This window comes from Otolemur garnettii, unplaced genomic scaffold, assembly GCF_000181295.1.
Source record: "Otolemur garnettii isolate 467f Iridium unplaced genomic scaffold, OtoGar3 scaffold00020, whole genome shotgun sequence".
NCBI lineage: Eukaryota > Metazoa > Chordata > Mammalia > Primates > Galagidae > Otolemur > Otolemur garnettii.
The window spans coordinates 27,350,198-27,360,063 of record NW_003852415.1 but is presented as its reverse complement, the minus strand read 5'-3'; positions in this window follow the sequence as shown (position 1 = coordinate 27,360,063).

Genomic DNA, 9,866 nt, shown 5'->3' with positions numbered 1-9,866 from the left:
GCTAGGGATATGAAATACATTTGAGGGGAAAAAAAAATCTTATGGTGTGGAAAAAAAATAAGCACATCCTAACTATTGACAGTCTCTTATCTGTATTTAATGAAATGATCACCTCCTATTGTGGATGTCATGAAGTGAGCTATAGGAGCTGTCAGAGTATAAAACTTCATGCAGCCACACATGGATCCCTGCTCACACCTGTCCCCTTTACCTGGCATTTCTAGTGCTTCGAACAATGTCTGGGATGTTGTAGGTGCTCAGAAATATGTGATGTTCAAGTGATTTTAATGATTGACAGAAATGAGTGTAGAGTGGAAAGACATTCAACAGAGAAGTATCTTTTCAATAATAATTTAAAATAGTATATGGGCAGACCATTGAGAAGCTCATGGCGGTATTTGGTGATGTAATCTTCTTGAGCCTTTCCTTCGGTTCTTAAATGACCAAAGAGGGATAAGGAAGACCTAAGAAGGAATTTCAAAGAACACATGACTAATTCACAGATAAGAGATAAATGAAATGTTTGAGAAATTCAGTAGACTTAAAACAAATTGGGAAATGGAGTCACTTCACTGGCGATTTCAAGCAGCATTAGTTTTCATAAGTAATTTTTGAGAACTGTTTTGGGAAGGGAACAATTTTCCCTTGATTTTCTTTCTTTCTTTTCTTTTCTTTTTTTTCTTTTTTTTTTTTTTTTACAGGATAGTCCTCCATAATGAGCTGTTTTAACTGGACAAAAAGAAAAAAATTATCTGGCAAACACTTGCTCAAAACCCAGAGGGAAAAAAGCAAAGTTCCCTTAAGGATGTCAGCTCCTAACTACAGGAGTCAGTTTGAAAAATCTGAGTTTTTAAGAAGGTGGCAGAATTACATAATTATTCACAACTCATAAGAAATTAAAATACCTCTTCCAAATATGAAGTTGTGAGATAACAAAAAACCACAAATTCTAGACTTGCGGAGGGTGCGTGCATCTTTTGCTCTCCCACGCAGAAACCCACGGTGGAGAGTCTGGGTGGCAGGGTGGCACACGTGGCCGTGCTTGTGGGAGCACTGGGGCCTCCTTGCAGGACGGCTCCTTCTCAGAACCTACTTGGGGGAGTTCGGTGCCCCAGGAAACACCAAGCTTCCTTCTTACCCACTTCCTGCACCAGGTAAGGAGGAAACAGAAGTGACCCTAAGGAAAGCACTGGGGATTAGAGGAACCTGGGGGTGGGGGGGTGCCTGGAGGAGCCCTAGTGGCCAGTCATTCTAGGTGGAGTTTCTGCACATTTGTCTTGTTTGGGTACACTTTGAAAATCACAGCACATCATTTAATCTAGACTTGATTTTAAAAGCTACTGTTAACCTCTTAAGGATCCTAGAATGCATTAGTGGATGCACTAAGCATTCCTCACTCTGTTCCACTTTAAGGAGGCACCTGCCTCAGCCCGGTATGAGGTCCTGGGGATTCCAAAGTGAAGCAGATGGGAATTCTTCCTGCAGGGAGTTGTTCACCCAGTAGGGCCAGCAGATGAGTACACAGTGCATGGTGCTGATGAGAGGAGATGTGGCTAGTGTAGGCTTCTAGAGACGGGAGGAGGTCTTGGGGTGGGGCTGACAGAAGGAGCTGAGCCCTAGAGTGTGGAGTGGGCACAAGGCAGGGGTAACAGGACAGTGGCAGACCTGCCTGCATATCTGAGGGGGGAGCCTTCAGTGGGGTGGCTGCAGACATGGGTGGGGCCCTTTATGTACAGTACTGAGGGCACAGACGGATGGGTGTCAGCTGGGGGTGATAGTCCAGCAGTACTGCAGAGGCAGAACTATGGGAACAGCTTTTGGTGTGGGAGAAAACCCACGTGGGAGAGCAGCACTGCCCCAAGGCTATCTCTGCAGAGACCTCAGAGAATAAGGCACTGAGAGGTCTGAGGAATCATCTCAGTCAGGAGGTCATGGTAACTACTGCCAAAGCAATTATTGGAGACAGAAGCCTCACTGCCTTGGGCTAAAGAGTTGTTGGAGGTGGAAGAGGGTGGATCATAGAGGACAGGGGTAGTGACAAATTTCATAGTCCACCATAGTGCTTGGCACATAGTGAGTATCTAAGCCATGTATTTTAACTGGAAGCATGTCCCTGTATTTCTACATACCTTCATTAGAAATATTCTTTCACCAATATTATATTATTTAATTTTTTACAAAAATACATAACCTTGGAATAGGAAACAGTCTTATAAACTTGACTAAGAGTGGGATCAACTGTGGGTCTATCTCATTTGTATCTTTTCCACTTTTCCAATTGGCCTTCATAAAGTACTCCCTATAGAAAGAGTATTATGTTTGAGCTGTATGCTAACTGCATAAGATGTGGAATTCCAGATACAATTTCCACCACATTCTGTTGAATACCTACTACATGCCAGAAACCTATGAGGGGCTCCTGGCTGCTGCCATTTGGGAGCTCATGGTCTAGTTCCTTGGCTTACCATTGTAGAAATCAGGTAAGATTGAATTCAATATTGAAACAATACCCGGGGAGGTGTTAGGGCCGAGGAACACCAACAGCATCCTGTTTGGATGTGGAGTGTTTTACGGGAGCAGAGAACCAAGAGAAACATGTGACAATGAAACCATTACTACAACAATAGGAGTGATGTCTTCAGTAAATCCCACCTGTGGAGAACTAACTAGCCTTATGCCACAGTAAGTCTGACAGTGAAGGGGTTAAAATAATAAATAAATGACTTTATTTAGACTTGAGCATTTCTGGCGTTTTTTCTAGATTTTTTTTTTTTTTTTTTTGCCACAGTATTTGATGTGACAGCTTTTGTTTGCTCACACTTGTCTCTCTTTTAAAATTCTCATATCAGCAGTAAAAGCTATTTCTTTTTCCTGTAACATCTTGAGCCTGGTATCCAATGATGGGAGAAATTACTCTTGCGTTACTTAAAATTATAATATTATGCCTAATTTTGGGGGGAGAAAAATTGGAGTAATTTAGATCTCAAGGCACTAAAGACATTGCGCCAGGTCATCTGCAACATTATTGCAATGAATCATTCATAATTGTCCTTATGCCCTGGGGTGGACCTTTTTGAGTGGTGCTGAGGTGCTGGGACTGGCCAAGGAGAAGTGTGGACAGATGTCAGCTGGGGGGGTGACAGTCCCGAAGTATTGGAGAGGCAGGTCTGTGGAAACAGCTGTCGGTGTGGGAGAAAACCCACTAGGGGAGCAACAGCAACCCAAGGCTGGTGTGGAAGGCTATGAATGAGGCTCCATCATTCCTGCAGTTCTATAGAAATGCTGATTTTGAGCCCTGTCTGGGTCATTATCCTTTTTTGAGGTGATGGTCCTCAATGAGCTTAGGTTAAGGAGTGGAGAGTCTTGGACCTTCTCTTGATTCACTGTTGGGGAGGAAGTCAGCAAGCAGAGGGACAGCCGGGATGCTGTCATCTTTAAGCTGAAGATCACTAACAAAAGCATCATCATCACCCTTTTATAGTTGTGAATACACAAAAGAACACACAGACTGCAAAGAGTGCCTCTTTGAAATAGATGGCAGGTTTCAGGTACTGATTATTTTTGTACCCGGAAAGGCTATGAAGAGAAGTCTTATCTTTTCTTGACTCTGGAAGATCATTCAGTCTATAAACAAACCAGAATTTCTTGGCTGATCATTTTAAAAGCACTTTTGAAGAGCAATATTCTATTTCCTGAGTCTGCGGTCTTTTTCAGTTTCCTTCACTCTCCCCAGCCTCTTCTAGTCACCTATAGTCCATGTAAAGGTGTTAATTATCTGGCCACTAATTTCCAAGTGAGTGTAAACATAATCTGTCTTCCTGGCTAATGGGAACACTTCCTTCCTTGCATCTTTTGATGGGAGTGGGTGAAATGCATCCTGCAATTTTCAGAGTGTGAGGCCAGGCAGTCTCAACCGGCTGGCATTTCCTAAACTTTTCTGTGTATGTTGTTGAAAGCACAGCATTACCACTCTAAAGAAAGACACTGAAGAATCCACTGCCAGTGGAATTCTGTAATGTGGGCTGCAGAATAAACTGTGGTAGGGTTGAACTGAGGACTGTTCTAGAAAAACCTGCTAGTAATTAAGTTCTCCCTCCAGCAAGGTAAACGCTGAGTCTGAAGTATATTAGTGCAAAAAGAGTGCAACCTTTGTTAGTGGTTATACTACTTTTTTTCTCTTTTTTTAGTGTAAGTAAATAAAGAATTCTGGCAAGATGAAAAAATCTCGTATCTCCTTACTAACCTAAGGAGAAAAAAAAAAACAAAAGATGTAGCCATTGTTGGTTGCATGTTTTAAATCACTGAGGTCAGAGCAAAACTTAGATTACCCTGTTTCAGCAATTCCCAAACCATGTTCCAGGGAATATAAGATAGTTCTTGGGGAGGGCAAAGGAGGGGAGGGAAAGATTTCATGGCCAACTCAGTTTCAAAAACCTTGCGTATTACTTCACCTCCTCTGGAAATTCTCAATGGACTTCAGTGTATTGAAAGAATGCCATCTGCCTTTGTTAATTCAGCGCTTTCTCATCCTGAGTGACCCCAGAATCCTTTTTCCCAGGGCACTTGCTCACATCTTATGGGAATTACTACTCACTTTGTCTGCAAGGGAAATGCCACCCACTAGCAATTATTCTACCTGCCACCCTTTCTTTCCTTCTCTGTGCTTGCTACATAGCACTTTATTTGCATCTTGTGTTATTGTACAGTCCGTTGTGATGTGTGTCTATAGCTTTCAGGGTAGACTGAGCAATTGTTAAGGACAGATCCTTTTACTTTTTCATCTTTGTAAACCCAGAGTGCCTGCCTGGTGCAATGATGGGAGTATTCAATTATAGTTTGTTGAAACCTGATCACACTCTGTGGATCACTGAAGGACCTAACACATTTTAGAATCTGCTAATAGTGATGAAGTTTTAAAACAGAAGTTTGGGAAGCAGGAGAGACAATGGAAATAAACATTTGCAGGGCTGGTCCAATTCTATTGCTCTCTTTTCCTGCATTCCAATTCCTCATTGGGAAACAGATACTTCTGGTAGACTCTTCATCTTTCTGTGTACATGCAAGAATAAAATCATACAGAAAATTCTTCATTTTAAAATTAGAAAAAGACACAATCTGATGGACTAGGGCTCCAAGCAGACACAAATGAAGCTAACTGGCAAAACTGAGTAAGTAGCATCCAGTTTTTCATAAAGGGCTTTAAGCAGCGAGCACGGGGCTCGGAGCCACCCGAGTCTTCACTTCCATGAGCAATCCGAATGCATGACCCTCTTCTGCAAGAAGCTTCAGGGCTGTTACCAAGAGGGAGCCTGGTAAGACAGCACCCTGCCTCAGGGCTGTGGGAAGAGAGTGGGCTTCGCAATTGGATGGTGTCGGTGCCACATAGCAGCAACTCTATTTCTTAGTCTCATGGTCTTGGACCAGAGTTTTATTTTCTTTATTTTTAAATATTTTCAAATATTTATTTTGAAATATTTGTATGTTATAAAGATTTATGTTAACATTAAATATTTTAAAAAAATACTTAAAATTTCAATTTTCATAATATCCATCTCATGAGGTAAAGGTAATTTAGGTAGATACATACATGTATCCATTTGCATGTCTTTATATATTTATTGAAAAATAGAACAAAAAATATAGAAGGGTGCACATCAGGTTATTCATGTGGGTTATCTGCGGGGAGGTGGCCCTTGCAGGAAGAGATGGGTGAGGATTGTAGTCAGCCTCCAGGAAGGGACTCCACAGAGACATGAACACAAGAGGTGCCCATGTGTAATCTTTTCCCGCAGTGAATAGAACTGACCCAAATAACCAATATATAATATGGAAATGAAGACATAGGGTTTCTGACCCTAGGTCGTAAAAGACATTACAGCTTCTTTCTGACCCTAGGTCGTAAAAGACATTACAGCTTCCACTATGTTCTTGCTCATTTTTCTTCTCTGGGGGTAACCAGCCACCTTATTGTGAGGCCACTCAAGCATCCCTGTACAAAGATCCAGGTGATGAGGACAAGGGGCCTGCTGTCAAGAGCCAGCACCAACTTGCCACCACAGGAGGGCTAGGACCAGGTCCTGCAGCCCCCATCCATCTTATGAGAGACCTTCAATTCAGCACCACCCAGTTAAATGCTCCCAGCTACCTGACCTCCAAAAACGCTGGGATAATACATGTTTATTATTGTTTTAAGCTGCTAAGTTTTGAGTTACTTGGTTATGTGGAGTTGGATAACTAATACAAAGGAGGGAGGAGAGAAAATAGACAAAAGGCCAAAGACTGCACTAAACAAGTATGGTAGGCATGCTATGATTTCATTCACATAAAATTTTATAAAATGTGCACAAGAAAACTAGCAACATATGTAGTTAGAGCTATACTCCCTGACTTGTAGAAATGTCTGTGATACAGTGTCAACTGTAAAGTGACAAATATAAATTATGAAATAATGTGTGTGGAAATGATGCTATTTTGGTACAGACAAGCCACAACCCAATCCTCTATGTGTGTGTAAACCTGCTTATCTGTGTTTGCAGAGGTCGGAGGAAGGCTGTGGGTGGGGGCATGGGGGAGGTGCTCATATCTGCCTGTGTATGTCTTTTTCTTGCTTTGTTTCACTTGTTATATTAAGTTTAAATTATTTTTGTAATTTGAGACTTACCAGTAAATAAATATTTTTAAAAATTAAAAAAATAAAGTGATTGAAAGAAGAAAAACTTTTGCAGACTGTTTGGCATATGGAGGGAAATGGAGGGGAAAAAAAAAGATTCTTTTTTGTGTTATTGACCCATTTGGTGGTCCCAATTTGATGGTCTAGTGAAGCTTACAGACGCTTTCTTACAGAAATGTTTTTAAACCAATGGACTAAAGTATAAAGAATTATAAAGGAAAACTGTTCTATTGAAAGAAAGTTATAGTATATCCAAGGTTGAATTTATGATATAGTAATATGTGTGCTTTGCTATAAATATTTTAAATAAGATCTAGTAGTAAATCTAACAGCAATCAAAACTCCAAAGTAGTAATGAGTGTAAGTAAAATTTTGAGATACCTCTAACAACTTTAATACAATAAGAAAACATTTGTGATTTCTATTGACGACAAAGTCACAGGAACTACTAATAGGACTGAGGTTTCTTGCCTAAGTTCATAATTGAAGCAAGAACTCTAAATGTCTAGTAGAATTTGTTTTCCCATTCAAGTTTACAGACTCCTTTGCAGTTAGTGGCAACTAAGAATAAGTCAAAATTAAGTTCACTTCATTTGGGGAACATTGGCTGGTAGCTTATGAAATCTAGTCGTGGTGGATAATGAGACCAAGGAAGGGTAAAGTGGGGATGGCCAAAAGGTAGGCTTGTGAGCAAGGCAGGGTGTGGGATGCTGGTGCAGTTTAGTTGTTAGTGGGTGGTCAGCCAAGGTCGACAGGAGGCAGGGCAGTTTGTGCCGGGTGCCCACACCCTCCAAGCCCACCAGCAGTGGTGCTCAGTGATAGCCAAGGCACAGTGCCCTACGTTACCCTTCCTTGCTGCTTTTTAATTTTTAATTTAAAATTTTTTATGCTTTCATTCACATATTCCCATTTAGTTTATTTGTAGACATTCTGGGCAATTGTTTTTTGGAGGTATTAGTTAGAGTTACTCTTTGGCCATTCTGGCTCTCTTAAAGTTGTCAATCCACAGGGTTTTTCTGGAGCTTCAGGATTTGGTAAACACACTAACAATGGCACCTTTGCACCAATTTATTTCCTTTTCTTTCAGGACCCCTTTGGGAGATTTCTTTCTGTGAAGGAAAATCCTATAATTTATCACTATGTCTAACAATTTGGAAAGATCCTAAGACTCAGAGCCAAAGATGAAGGCCCTTACAACTGTTTCTTGGAAATTCCCATAACCAATCACTTCATCAAATATCTATCGAGTACCTATTTTCTGTGTGACACCTTGCTAGGAGTTGTAGTGTACTAGTTACCAAACTGTGTGTCACAACGAATTAGTGGATTGGTTAAAGTAATCCACTAGTAACTCACAGGTAATGAATCCTAACCAACACTTAAAAAACTAAAAAGAAAACAATAGAAATTGTTAATAGCAAAGGTAATTATTCTAACATGAAATGTATGTCTCAGATGTGTATGCACACGCACAGAGGCTGGTTTGTACTAGATTATAATATATAGTACTCCCAACTTGGGGTCATTGTGAGAAACTTGGAAAATCCCTGTTGCCTATTTAGCAAACATTACAATTTAGAGCTTTCCTGTTGTTAAAGTCATGGTTGAGTGGAATGGTTAACACATTAACTGAATACACGTGAAAAACTCACAACCCAAAGGGCAGCTGCATGGTTCTGGTCGGGCACCTGCCCCAGGTGAGACGCTGTGCCAAGTGATACAGAGATAAACCTGGGCTGTCAGTTCCATGAGAATGTTAGTGTTGGAGGTCAGGGCTGGGTGTTGTACAGAATAGAAGGAATACCTCTTTGAGGAGGAGGTGGTAGGAGTGGCTGGAGATGATGAGATCAATCCTTGGAGAATGCCTGAATTTCACAGGTGATGTGAAGAAGCCTCATTTTATCCTAAGAGCAGAGGAGGCCACTTATAGGTTTTAAGCAGGGAAGTAACCCACTAAAATACAGAAGAAGCTCCATAGTTAACCCCCCTACATTGCCCACCTCCTTAAGTTGACCTAATTTTCATGGATCAGACATGCACTTCATGTGTGTATCAGTATAGTAGGCCTTGTTCCTTATGTTTACCACCTCTGCATGTTGACCAGTTTGTTACAACCCCTTAGGTGGTGAACCTCTGGAGTTTCTACTGTATGTGTCTTCAGAAAATGTCGCCCTAGATACTCTATGAAACATGAATTGAAGGGGAGCAAGACCAGAGGCAGGAGTGCCTTGAGGAAGTTTTATAGAAATCTGGGTTGTAGCTTTCTCCAGGTGGGCTGGAGTGCTAAAGATGAGGATGGAAATGGGCAAATATAGATTAAGAAGAGATTTAGAAGGTAGAAGCTAGAGCAGATCACAAAATTTTCCTGTAAAAGGCTAGATGGTAAATATTTTAGACTTCATGGGCAATGCTGTCTCTTACAATTGTTCTACTCTGTCATGGTGAGATGAAAGGGGCCATAGACAGTGCCTAGATAAATGGGTATGGCTGTGTCCTAATAAAACTTTATTTGCAAAAGCAGGCTGTGAGCTGGATCCTCATGGTTGTAGTGTTCAGACCCATGAGCTCAACCAGTGGTGATTTCACTCCCCACCAGGACATTGGACAATGTCTGGAGTTATCTTTTGTTGTCACCCCTTGAGGAACGAGTTGCATCTAGTGGATAGAGGCCAGGGATACTGATAAACATCTTGCAATGCACAGGACACCCCCAATGGCAAGTGCTGGGGATGAGAAACCCTGGCCTGGGGCACAGAATAATCCATGTGCTATTAGTTCAAGGAGGGGGGGAGGAATCAATCATGAAATGAGGTCCAGGATTTTGCTGGCACTGATGTTACTTTTGCATTCCAGATAGGATACATGTGGCATAAAAATAAAAACATTTAAATGAAACTCACTACAGTAACTATAAACTTAAGCAGGATTGCCTCACCCTAATAACGTCTAAACAATTCTTTTATAGGCAGTCATTTCTATTTTTTCCTGCCTATATGACTGTTTTATTGATTAAGATCATGTGTGCCTCACACATTCAGAAAATATATAGACTGTAATTGTGTTGCTCTGAGAAATCTTCTATAATTTCCTTCAGCCTTCTCCAGAGACTCCAGATGTCCGGCTACTTAGGACTGTTCCAATGATCAGGCTCTTCTGGTTCTCCCAAATGTGGGATCTCATGTCCCCCAAATCTTAT